Genomic DNA, 13,352 nt, shown 5'->3' on the forward strand with positions numbered 1-13,352 from the left:
ACCTTCTCTTTCCTGCATCCCAGATGTTGGGAAGATACCCAGCCCAACTACAGTCCTATTGCTGGGTGTCTACAGTGCACAGCGTGTTAGGCCATGATATCTTACAAACTTAAGGCCTGTATTAGTCAAGATCATTCGGGCACAAGTCAGAAATCCAACCCCAAATGATAGAAGCAAAAAAGAGGAATTGCTTAGCTCTCATTAAGGGAAGCTCAGGGGTGAGGGTGGCCTTAGGGACTGTGGTCCCACACCTGGCCAGCTCACTAATCACCCAGAGCTCAGTTTTCCTTCAGATTGATCTCACGTGCCCGTCCATACGCAGGTTTCCTCCAGGTGGAGGCCGATGAGGAGGGCGGGGACCCGCATGGCTCTGGGTACTGCTCACACTGGCTCACCAGCACCCTTTCTCTCCATCCTCCATGTCGAATCCCATAACTTCATTTCCTTTAGCCCAGTCTGGGGCTATGCCCCTATCTGGGATAACGACCCTGACTCTGACTGGCCGTGCCTGGGCCATCTGTCACAGTGCTGTGTCCTTTAGGGCAATGTGACCATGACCACCTTGTGTGGGGAAGAAAATGCTCCTGCTGACATCTGTCATAAAGCCATCCCATTACAAACTGGGACTTCAAAAAATCTTGATGGATTTCCCTAACTGCTTTTGGACTCACTAAATACTTCCTTTGCACCTGTTAAGGGCCACGAGCCATGTGTTAGGAGCTGGAGCTATAAAGGTGATCAAGCAGAAGTCCCTACGCCTGCAGACTTCACCATCGAGTAAGTGACCAGATGTGTAAACCGGTATACCATGGTTCGCTGTCATAAACTGTTTGGCTCTGGGAAAGTGAGAAAGGGTGCGCTTCATGCTCCCCCGTTGTCCCCATGGTGGGGGGGGGGTGCTTAAGGAAAGCTACAGAAGAGAAGTGTCATTTGAACCAAGCCTTGAAATCCAAGTATGGAGATTGGCAGGTAGAAGGGGGTGGGCCGGTCCTTCAGCAGAGGAAACAGGAGGAGCCAAGGAACAGAGGGAAGGAAGTGCCTAGTGGATCCCGAGAGAGCTCGAAGGGAGGCCCAGCTGGTTGAAGGAGGGAGCATCCTGTACCATCCTGGCCAAACATGGCCACACCCTCATCGCCTGGACCTGTGCGTATTACCTTATATGGCAAAGTGGCCTGGGCAGATGAGATTAAGTTGATGATCTTCAGATGGGGAGGTTATCCTGAATCGTCCAGGTGAGACCTAAATGCAGTCACAAAGGTCCCTATCAGAGGGAGGTGGGAGACCGGAGCGGTAGGAGGAGATGTGGGACCAAAAGCAGAGGGAACAAAGGCCATGTAGGGCCAAAAGCCAAGGCATGGGAATGACAAGCAGAAGAAGAAAAGATAAGGAACAGATTCTCCCCAAGAGCCTCCAGAAGAAACAAGGCATGTTGGAGTTAGCCCCATAAGACTCACTGTGGACTTCTCACTCCCATAACTCTAAGATGTTGTGTGTGGTTTTTATCCACCAAACTTGTGGCAACGTGTTACAGAAGCAACAGGAAACTAATACAGGCAGAGGGGCCAATGGAAAGAGAATAAATAGGATCAGGTACGAGGATCTTGTCTATAGGACTCCAAGAAATTTGGCCTGGCCAGTCCACAGGTTCTAACCCCCTGGCCACAGAAATAGGTTAATAAAAGAACATGGGACCCAGTTCTGCCCGATAAGCATTGGCTCTAGGAATTTTGTGGTGATCCTGTCTTCGGGGATTGCCAAGCCGGTCAGAATGGAAGCTTGGAGCTGTAGGGGGCCATCTTTGCTACCATGTAAGGAGGACTTGTCTGGGGATGTAGTCAACACGGAGGATAGCAGAGCTAAGAGATGGAGAGGGACTGGGTCCCCAAGTCTAATACATTCTTCAGCCAATTTGTATAATAAGCCTTTGGTGCCACTTGAAATGGAGACTCATGGGGAGGAGTGGGGATGATTTTTTATTTTTTAAAGTAGGCTCCACACCCAGTATGGGGCTTGAACTCAGGACCCTGAGACCGAGAGTCGCATGCTCTTCCAACAGAGCCAGCCAGGTGCCCTGAGTGGGTGTGATTTTTATTGGACGGGGATGACACCTGTTCTTCTCAAGCTCATTCAGGAGCTCACACTGGCCGGTATCAGTTCCTCCCTGGCTGTGGCAAGAGGCTTTGGTTCTCGCTACGTGGGCGTCTCCATAAATGGCCGGAGCGTCCTTCTGACATGACAGCTGGCTTCTGCCAGAGTGAACTCTCTGAGGAAGAGAAAGTGAGAGCACCTGCCCAAGACGAAAGCCGAAGACTTCTTAGTAACCAAATCTTGGAAGTAACCAACCACCATTTCTGCCATGTTCGATATGTTTGAAGCTAGTCACGAAGTCCAACCCAATCACAAGGGGACTAGAGTTAAGCTTCACTTTTTTTTTTTTATTTTTTTAAATTTTAAGCAAACTCTACGCCACACATGGGGCTTGAACTCACGACCCGGAGATCAAGAGTGGCATGTTCTACCTACTAAGCCAGCCAGGCACCGCCAGCCAGGCACCCCCAGCTTCGGCTTCTCAAAAGGGAGACCTATCAGAGGATGTGTAGGGCATCATTTTTAAACCAGCAGACCACCAAACTTACCCCCGATATCTCATTCATGAGATCTGGGTCACATGGTTGTACCTGAGCCAGTCACCGGTAAGGGGAATGGATTCTCCCAAGACTAGACATTTCTGAGGGCTGGGCTCAGTTTCCCTGGGGCTCAGTGCTGCGTGGGGGAAGGGGAGTGCCTGAATAAAACCAGTATTCTGGGAGAGAGGAAAGAACCGGTGCCAGTGTGGGACCGGCGGGAGTGTGCCGTAGGCAGTACGCTGGGCTGGGGTAACTGGGAAAGGCGAGGGGGACGTGTCAACGGAAGAGGAGCCAAATTTAATACTTAATTAAGTCTCAGATTCTTTAGTGGTATATATTTACCAGAAGAAGGAGGAGAAGAAGATGAATGGTGTTTCCTTCCGGAGTTGGAACCCTGTTTTGTCCCCTCTGCCCTAGAAATTTTGTAATTTGTGTTCTCTACCGAGACACCATAATCCTTTTTATCACTGAGTCTTTGCAAAAAGGCTATTTCATAATGAAAGTCAAGGTTGTGATAATTAAAAGATCCAACATGAAGCCCAAACAGTTTTTTAACTGAAGTGAAATTCACATAAGAAAATTAACCATTTTAAAGTGAACCTTCGGTGCCGATTAGTACGTTGACAGTGCTGTGCAAACACCACCTCTGTCGAATTCCAAAATGCTCGCACACTTCTCCGCCCCCAGAGCAACCCCGGACCTATTAGCAGTCACTCCCCGTTCTCCCTTCCCCCAGCCCCTGGCAACCGCCAATCTGCCTCTGTCTCTATGGGTTCGTCTGTTCTGGGCGTTTCATATAAGTGGAATAATATACTCTGTGGCCTTTTGCGTCTGGCTTCTGCCACTTACCATCCTGTGTTTGAGGCTCATTCATGATGGTATGTATCAGAACCTCACTCTTTTTTATGACTGACTGATACTCCATTGTCCAAATATACATTTTGTTTATCTGTTCACCCATTTATGGACATTTGGGATGTTTCCATTTTTTGGCTACTGCGAGTAGTGCTGTTATGAACATGTATGTACATATATTATTTTTGAGTTCCGGGTTTCAATTTTTTGGGGGGTGTACACCTAGGAATGAAATTGCTGGGTCGTAGTACTTCTGTGTTTAACTCCTGATGAGCCGGCACACTGTTTCCTTTTTTTTTTTTTTTTTTTTTAAGATTTTATTTATTTACTTGTCAGAGAGAGAGAGAGAGAGAGAAAGCACACAAGTAGGGGGAGTGACAGGCGGAAGGAGAAATAGGCTCCCCGCCGAGCAGGGGCTCATGACCTGAGCCAAAGGCAGATGCTTAACTTGACTGAGCCATCCAGGCTCCCCTGCTTATGATTTTCTTAGTAACACTTTTTTCCCTCTAGCTTAGTCTATTGTGGGTTTTTTTAAGTTTTATTTATCTGACAGAGATAGAAGAGAGCACAAGCTCGGGGAGCAGCAGGCGGAGGGAGAGAGAGAAGCAGGCTTCCTGCTCAGCGGGGCGCCCAATGCAGGGGCTCGATCCCAGGACCCCAGATCATGACTTGAAGCAAAGGCAGATGCTTAACACTGAGCCACCAGGTGCCCCTAGTTTACTCTAACGTAAGAATACAGTGTATAATACATATAACCTATGACATGTGTTCCCTGTGTTACCAGTAGACTTCTAGTGGACAATAGTACATTGCAGGGGGGTTCACGCCCCCACCCCTGCGTTGTTCAAGGGTCAACTGTATATCGCTTTTACCTTCTCATTCATTTCCCTGGTTCTCCAGAAGTGCGTTAAAAAAAATTTTTTTTTTAGTAATCTCTACGCCCAACATAGGGCTCGAACTCAAGGCCCTGAGATCCAGAGTCACATGCTTTTCAGACAGAGCCAGCCGGAAGCCCCCCAGGAGTGGATTTAAAAAACACAACACATAGGGACACCTGGTGGCTCAGTTGGTTAAGCATCCAATCTTGGTTTCCGCTGGGGTCACGATCTCAGGGTCTTGAGATCAAGCCCCATGTAGGGCTCCATGCCCAGCGTGGAGTTTGCTCCAGATTCTCTCTTCCTCTCCCTCTGCCACTCCCGTCTGCCAACCCGGCTCCAACTCGCACATGCACATGTGCTCTCTCTCTCAAATACATAAATAAGCAAAATCTTAAAACAAAACAATACATACACACACCACACATGTAACTCCATTTAAAATCTGTTAATTAGGGGTGCCTGGGTGGTGTAGTTATTTGGGCATCTGCCTTCTGCTCAGGTTATGATCCAGGGTCCTCGGATCAAGTCCCACATTGGGCTCCCTTTTCTGTGGGGGAGCCTGCTTCTCTCTCTCCCTGCCACCACCCCCCTTCCCGCTCAGGCTCTCTCTCTTTCTCAAATAAATAAAATCTTTTAAAAAATAAAATAAAATCTGTTAAATATCTGTTAATTCATTTAAAATATCAAGCAGGGTGCCTGGTTGGGTCAGTTGGTTAAGCGACTGACTCATGATCTCAGTTCAAGCCTTGATCTCAGGGTCATGTGTTCAAGCCCCACTGGGCTCCATGTTGGGCATGGGGCCTACTTAAAAACAAAAACCAAACAAACAAAAAACCAAGCATCTATTAAGGGTCAGGCAGTGTTCTAGGCTTTACAACTGCAAACAATAAGGTTCCTGCCTTTGTTGGGCTTACTTCTAGTGGAGGGAAACAGGTAATAAACCACCAAATATATATCTAGTAGTGATAAGTGGTATGAGGAAAGATAAAGCAGATTATGGGGGTAAGTGTGAGGAGGTAGGGTGCTGTTATACACAACAGGGTGCTCAGGAAAGCCTTCTCCATTAAGAAGGATAAAAAATGAGCCCAAAGATCCAAATAATGTAAAGGACTGAGCCACGTGTATGCCTGGGGGAAGGGCATCCCAAGCAGAGGGAGCCGCAAGTGCAAAAGCCCTGAGGCGGGGGGTATGCTTGACCTGTTGGAAGACTGTCAAGGAGGCCAGTGAGTGGAGGCTGGAATAAAGCACAAGAGTGGAAGGAGAAGACCGAGGAGGTAGTGAAGGTCCAGATGTTTAAGACCTTATAAGTCAAGGTAACCATGTGGCACTTATTATTAAGACGTGAGAACTATGGGAGTATTTTTTAGCACGGAAGCTTCAGACTATGATCTGTGTGTGTGTGTTTGTGTGTCTTTTTTTTTTTTTTTTTTTTTTTTTAAGATGTTGTTTGAGAAACATACCCAGCAGGGTAAGATTGTAAGCAGACAGACATAGGACAGGCAAGTGCAGGGCAGGCCTGGGGGAGAGAATGCTGCTGAGATCAGGAGGGTGTGAGTCGCCACAGTGGAGAAAAGCAAGGTGGGGAAGGTAAGCGGGGCTCATGAGAGAGTTCAGGACAGAGAGCCAGGTGGCAGGAATGTCTCTGGAAGGAGGAAGTGAGGAAGTCTGCTGCTAAGGCCAGGAAGGCGGGCTTCTGCAATGGGGCCGCCACTGCAGACATTGAGGAAAGTGTTTCTTTGAAGGGGTGGGGCTCAGGAGAGAAGGCGAGTGGAGGAAAGGGAGGTGCGGGCAGGCAGCTCTGCTCAGTGGTGGGCAGGGCAGGAAGGCAGAGGTGGCCCAAGGGGGGTGAGCACCAGTGGAGGGTTACTTTTGTAAAGATGAGAGGTAATTGTAGTGCTTACTTAAAAACATAATAATACATTTTAAAAACATTTAAAGTTAAATTTTAAAAGAAAAAAAAAAAGAAATATTTAGGGGCCCCTGGCTGGCTCAGTTACTATATATAGCATGTGACTCCTGATCTCCAGGTGGTCAGTTCAAGCTCCATATTGGGTGTAGAGTTTATTTAAAAAAAATAAAAAGGGATGACTTGGGTGGCTCAGTCAGTTAAGCGTCTGCCTTCAGCTCAGGTCATGATCCCAGGGTTCCAGGATCGAGCCCCGGTTGGACTCCCTGCTCAGTGGGGAGCCTGCTTCTCCCTCTCCCTCTGCCTGCTGCTCTCCCTATCTCTCTGTCAAGTAAAATAAATAAATAAATAAATAAATAAAAATAATAATAAATTAAAAAATAATTAAGAGTTTTTAAAAAATGAGAACTGTTACAGCATGTTGGTTTGCTGGAGAGAATGAGCCAGAAGAGAGCTGAGCACTGGGGCTGTCCCTCAGTAGGAGAGAGACAGTAGGATTTAGATCGAACTGTGGACCCTTCTACAAGCACAAATAATGTTTCTATGGGTGAGCCTGCTACTGAACTTTGAATTTGAACTCCTTAGGGTTTATCTAATAACCTAAGAACATCACCCGTGTTCTCTTAGCTCCAAAGCCATCTGGCAGTAGTTTGTTACTTAGTACTATTTTTTTAATTATGGTAAAATATACATAAAATTTGCCATTTTAATCATTTTTTAAAAAGATTTATTTATTTGGGGGAGAGGGAGCTTGTGAGCAGAAGGGAGGGGCAGAGGGAGAGAGAATCTCAAGCAGATTCCCTGCTGAGTGGGGGAGCTCGATGAGGGGCTCGATCCCACGACCTTGAGATCATGACCTGAACCAAAATCAAGAGTCGGGTGCCTAACTGACCGAGCCACCCAAGTGCCCCCATTTTAGCCATTCTTTTTTCCTTTTTTTTTTTTTTTTTTGAGAGGGAAAACAAGCTGGGGGAGCAGCAGAGGGAAAGGGAGAAGCAGACTCCTCGCTGAGCAGGGAGCCCCACATGGGACTCCAACCCAGGATCCTGGGATCATGACCTGAGCTGAAGACAGACACTTAACCGACTGAGCCACCCAGGTGCCCCCATTTTAACCATCCTTAAGTATACAGATCATTGGCATTAATTACCATGTTCTGCATCCATCACGACTATTTTTTTTTAAGATTTTATTTATTTATTTGACAGACAGAGATCACAAGTAGGCAGAGAGGCAGGCAGAGAGAGAGGGGGAAGCAGGCTCCCCGCTGAGCAGAGAGCCCAATGCGGGGCTCAATCCCAGGACCCTGAGATCATGACCTGAGCCGAAGACAGACACTTAACGACTGAGCCCCCCAGGCACCCCTCGAACACTGGGCTTTGCCTAGGGGTTGAGAATTTAGGAATCTACCTCCTCAGTTCCCCGCTACCTAGGCTTTCCCAAGAGACCAAGTTGTCACCAGCCCAGCCTCGTTTTTGTCATTGTAGGTGAGCCGCTCATCTCTGCCCCTTTGGTCTATCTGCAGAAAGTAGCACAAAACACTCAGGGCTCCAAATGCCAGGTCACCCACCACCTCTTTAGGCGGGAGGTGAACAAGGCCAGAAGGGGAAGAGCCTGTGGGAGACACATGGGCACAGGCCCCACATACCCATCATGACTCCCTTCAACACAGCCTCTTGCCTTCCCTCTTGGCCAATATAGAAGGGTAAGCTCAGACTACTCTTATTTTTCCATTTGGAAGGGGATGGAGATGAGTGGGAATGGGTCCATTACTCAATTACTAGAGGTCAGTCCACAAAAAACAATTTCCAAAACTTGGCATGAAAGAGCCTATGTGTAAATGTAGTCCGTTCATTCAGTGGAAACTTACTGAGCCTGAAAAGGGAAGGAAATTCTGCAATATGCTACAATGGGGATGAATCTCCTTTTTTTTTTTTTTTTTTTTTCGGGGATGAATCTTGAAGACATTATGGTGAGTGAAGGTAGCCAGACACAAAAGGTGAAATATTGTATGATTCCACTTCTTTTTTTCTTTTAATTTTATTTGTTCATTTGAGAGAGAGAGCACAAGCAGGGGGAGAGGGAGAAGCAGACTCCCCACAGAGCTGGGAGCCGGATGTGGGGCTCGATCCCATGACCTAAAGATCATGACCTGAGCCAAAGGCAGACACTCAACCATCTGAGCCACCCGAAAGCCCCATCTGATTCTACTTCTATAAGGTACTTCAAGTAGTCAAGTTCCTAGAGACAGAAAGTAGAAGGGTACTCACTGAGGGCTGCGGGCTGAGGAGGGTAGGGAGGAAATGGGTAATTCGTGTTTAATGGAGACTGAGTTTCATCTTGGAAGATGAATGGCGGTGTTGCCTGCCCAACCATGGGAATGTATTTGATGTCACTAAGTTGCAAACTTAAAAATGGTTACAATGGTAAATTTTCTGTTATGTATATTTTGCCACAAGAAAAAGAAATAGCCCAAGGGGCAGAAAGGAGATTAGTGGTTGCCAGGGGCTGAGGAAGGGGTGACAGGCATTGATTGCCAATGGTTATGGGATTTCCTTTCGGGATGATGGAATGTTCTAAAATTATACTGTGGTGACGGTTGCACAACTCTGCAAATATACTAAAAACCACTGAACTGCACGCGTTTGAATGGGTGACTTACAGAGGATGGGAATTAGATATCAACAAAGCTATTAAAAGAATAGTGCAAATTGGACATCTTAGGAAAAGTGCTAAATTAACAGATTCTTTTCCTTCATTTGCTTTCACTCTCCCTCTCCTTCCTGCTTTCTTGGCCTTCATGTGTTTGGACATTTTTAAGAAACTACTGTCTGCCTTTCCCCTTTTTACATCTAGCATTGTTGAGTATTCTGCTGACTTTTAATACCCTTTAAGGCCTGGGGGAAAGGAAAGTCTGTTAAGGTCAGGCTGGAATAAATGGGTATTTGTAAAGTGGTATAATAATATTGCCCAATAAAAATGAGATCAAAGGGTTTAACCAGGCCTATGAGGAGGAAAATTTGAAAATCATAGTCTTACAGACCATACCAAAAATCTGGGTGAAAGCTGAAAGTTCCAGCCCCAAGTCTAACCATCTTCTCTCTACAAGCAGGGGTTGGGCCATTCAGCATGTGGCCTGTTCTTTCATTTTCCTGCAATATAACCTCTGAAAGTTCCCTTCCTGGCGCCTGGCTGGCTTAGTCTGTGAAGCATACGACTCTCGATCTCCAGGCTGTGGGTTCGAGTCCCACACTGCGTGTAGAGAGTCCATAAAAAATAAAAGTCTTTTAAAAAAAAAGTTCTCTTGCAACTTGAGAATATCTAGTGCCTCCCTCATCATCCATAAGGGACAATGAGGATGACTTTCCCAAGGTCATATGACGACATTTCTGGAGTATCAGTGCATTACTCAGGGTCCCCCAGAGAAACATTACCAATAGGAGATAGATATCTATCTGTCTCCTATTGGTAATGTTTCTCTGGGGGACCCTGAGTAATGCACTGATACTCCAAAAATTCATTATATAATTATAATTCATATATATATGTATATATGTATATATATATATATATCCATAAATAGATTTATTATAAGGAATTGGCTTGTGTATTTATAGAGGCTTAGAAGTCCCACAATCTGACATCTATAAGCCGGAGACCCAGGAAAGCTGATGGGGTAGTCTAATTCCAAGTCCAAATGCCTGAGAACAAGGAGCATTGATGATATTAGATCCCAGTCTGAGGGCAGAAGACCAGTGACCCAACTCAAGTGGTCAGGGAGAGGACTCTTCCTTCTTCTGCATTTTTGTTCTAGTAAGGTCCTCAATGAATTGGATGGTACCCACACACACTGGAGAGGGCAATCTGCTTTACTCAATCTACCAACTCAAGTGGTAATCTTTTCTGGAAACTCCCTCACAGACACACCCAGAAATAATGTTTCACCAGATATATCTGGGTATCCCATGGCCCAGTCAAGTTCATAAATAACATTAACCATCACAACCAGCTTTGCAGAAAACTCATGCGGTGCTGTTTTCATCGGGATGCTTCTAGCAATCCTGAGTGAGATGACCAAGAACTTGGAGGTTTGAAAGTCATCAAAGGGTTAAAGGTAGGCTTCTCAGCTTTCTTCCCAATACTGGGCGTCCTCTTGTTAAAGAAAAAAAAAAAAAAGTTTTGAATAGATTTTTCTAATTACCCCATCCCTGATTGTGATAGATTCCAAAAAAAGGACCACAACATCTTTCCTCCCTGCATGCTTATACTTTGCAAAGTAATTTTGCAGCTTGTTGCCTCGAGAGATGGGAGTCTCTGTCCCCACCCCTCAAATCTAGGCTTGGCTTTGACAAATGTGACGTTAGAAAATGTGACACAAGAAGAGACATGAAAAGTGCCATGGGTTGAGGCTTGCCCAGTACATGCTGCTCTGGGGCCCATTGCGACCACTGCCACGTGAATGAGCCCAGGCCAGCTGCAGGATGATTCGAGTTATGTGGCCAAGTGGTGCTTCCCATCCCCAGCTGATCCAGAGCCAATGGCCAGACATGTCATGTCATGTCTAGACCATCCACCTCCAATCACGCCAGCCCAGAAGAGAAGAATCGTTCAGCCAACCTAAGAATTTTAAGGAAAAAAAAAAAAGTTTGTTGTTTTCAGCCACCATGTTGGGGGGCAATTTGTTGCAGGGCAAACGCTAACTAATACACAAATATTTAGGATGTTCTTAAAAAAACACTGAACAACAACTTTTAAAAAAATGTGTTGAGATTATTAGAAATCCAGTAACAGGGGACCCTGGGTGGCTCAATTGCTTAGGTGGTCGGCTCTTGGTTTCTGCTTGGGTCATGGTGTCAAGGTCATGGGATGGTGCCCTGGACTGGGCTCCACGCTCGGTGAGGAGTCTGCTTGGGTTTCTCTCCCTCCTCACTGGCCCAGCTCACAGACACATGTGGACACACACTCTTTCTCAAATAAATAAATTCTTTAAAAAAAAAAAAAGGAAAGAAATTGCAGTAACAGGATTCCTGAGTCATTTTCAGGATACCAGAAGCCTATCCGTTGCTTATGTGACGGATGAACACTTATCCGGTATTGACACGCTGAGGACAGAAATGAGCCATGTGTGTGGTGGAAGAGAGCGGGGTTCCGATCACAGGAGGGTGAATCCAGCATTCCCAGCACCCCAGCAGTCACCTCTGCAAGCCCCGCTGCAGTCTGGTGACGAAGAGTAGTTCCCCAGGAGGCCCCTTGCGGTTTTCTGGCTTCAGCGTCTCTGATGAACTAGGCTGGCCCTTTCCCGAATGCCCGTATCACAAACTATTAACTGGAAGAGAAGTAAGCTTTTTCCACGAGGGAATGTGAACTCCGCCCAAATCACATGCGATGGAAACGCGTGGATAAAGCAGGCTAGTTGTCCAGCCGTCCTCTCCCTGCCTGGAAATGCTTGGGTCATTAGGGGGTGGCCTTGGATGTGGGCCCCACCATTCTGGCCTGGGGCTGGTAGTCATTAGCAGGTTTAAATAGGAAGCATATGCTATTCCAGGCCCAAACAAGCAAACGTGTATAAACCGAGAGCGAGTCACTGTCAGATCGGGTGAGCTCAGGTTTATTAAGTGCCTACTGTGGACTGACTGTGGGTGGTGGAGGTGAGCGGGTCTACCTGTTTCCCTGGCTCCTCTGTTTGGCTGATCTAACATTTCAGCACTAAACAATACAAAAGTGGCAGAAAGGGAAGAGAGAGTGTGTGTGTGCACGCTCGTGCGCGTGAGAGAGAGAGAGGAGCTCCTGAAACTGGCCTTTTCTCTTTTTATGGGATTCAGGATTTTCTGCTAGAGTTTGTGAATGACAGTTTGTGGTGGAATAACAAAAATCAGTGGTGGGGACAGTGATTGATCTTTGGGAAACAGAGAAGGGAGGTAGGTGAGGGAGTCAGTGGCGAGTGACCTTGGGTGGCTCAGGCCACCTCTCTAATCCAGGGTCACTGTCTCTGCAATGGTGTGAACACCAAAGGAAATCCTACAAATAAAAGTGCTCTGTAAATCATGAAGCGTTAAATAAACAGTAGTTACTCTTACTGATGCCCTAACAGTCTATTGTTTTTTTAATAAAAGGTAATATATGCACATGGTAAAATAAATTTCCTTTTTTTTTTTAAGATTTTATTTGTTTGTCAGAGAGAGAGGGGGAGAGAGACAGAGAGCAAGCACAAGCAGGGGGAACGGCAGAGGCAGAGGGAGAAGCAGGCTCATCGCTGAGCAGGGGACCCAGTGCGGTACTCCATCCCAGGACCCCGAGATCGTGACTTGCTAGCTGTAACACTTAATGAGCGTGACCTTAGGCAAAGTGACTTAACCTTGTTGTGCCTCAGTCTCCCTACCTATCACATGGGAATAATAATCCTATCTACTTCATAGTGTTATGCAGGTTTTCCCAGCCAACCTTGACACTATTGATATTTGGGGCTGGGTAATTCTTTGTTGGGGGGGGGGCAGTCCTGTGCGCGGTGGGTGTTCAGCAGCCTCCCTGACCTCACTCACAAGATGCCAGTAGCATTTCCTCTTCATTTGTGACAACCAACAATATCTCTAGACATTTCCAAATGTTCCCTGCCGGGGGAGGGGACAGCGCAAAATTCTCCCCTTCCATTGAGAATCAGTGGGTATTGTGAAGATTAAATGAGTGAGTTATTATGTAGAAAGCACTTAGAACAGAGCTGGTCCATAGAACATAAAGTAGTAAGGGCTCGCAATTATCATTCTCATTCTCTTGTCCTGGCCTACCTTATGGAAAATGGATAGTTTTGATAAAATAGGGTCTTCAGCAAGACAATGAGTATTGTTAAGCCCCTATCTGATTTCACTCTGAAACAAGCAGCCAAGTCCTTCTAAGATGATAGGTCAGCGACGCCAGTATTAATTATAGTCTGATCCCTCTGGGGGTTCCACCGTGGGGTTCCCCATCTCTTGTAGCAAACTTAACACCATCCCATGCTAATGACCACTTGAGCCATCTCCAGTGCGCAGCACATCAATTTCAAATTCTCTCCTGTATTCTTCACATGGCGCATGCTTCAAATCTCAGGTT

The sequence above is a fragment of the Lontra canadensis genome, unplaced genomic scaffold (assembly GCF_010015895.1).
Source record: "Lontra canadensis isolate GAN:19392208 unplaced genomic scaffold, GSC_riverotter_1.0 scaffold58, whole genome shotgun sequence".
In the NCBI taxonomy this organism is placed as follows: Eukaryota; Metazoa; Chordata; class Mammalia; order Carnivora; family Mustelidae; genus Lontra; species Lontra canadensis.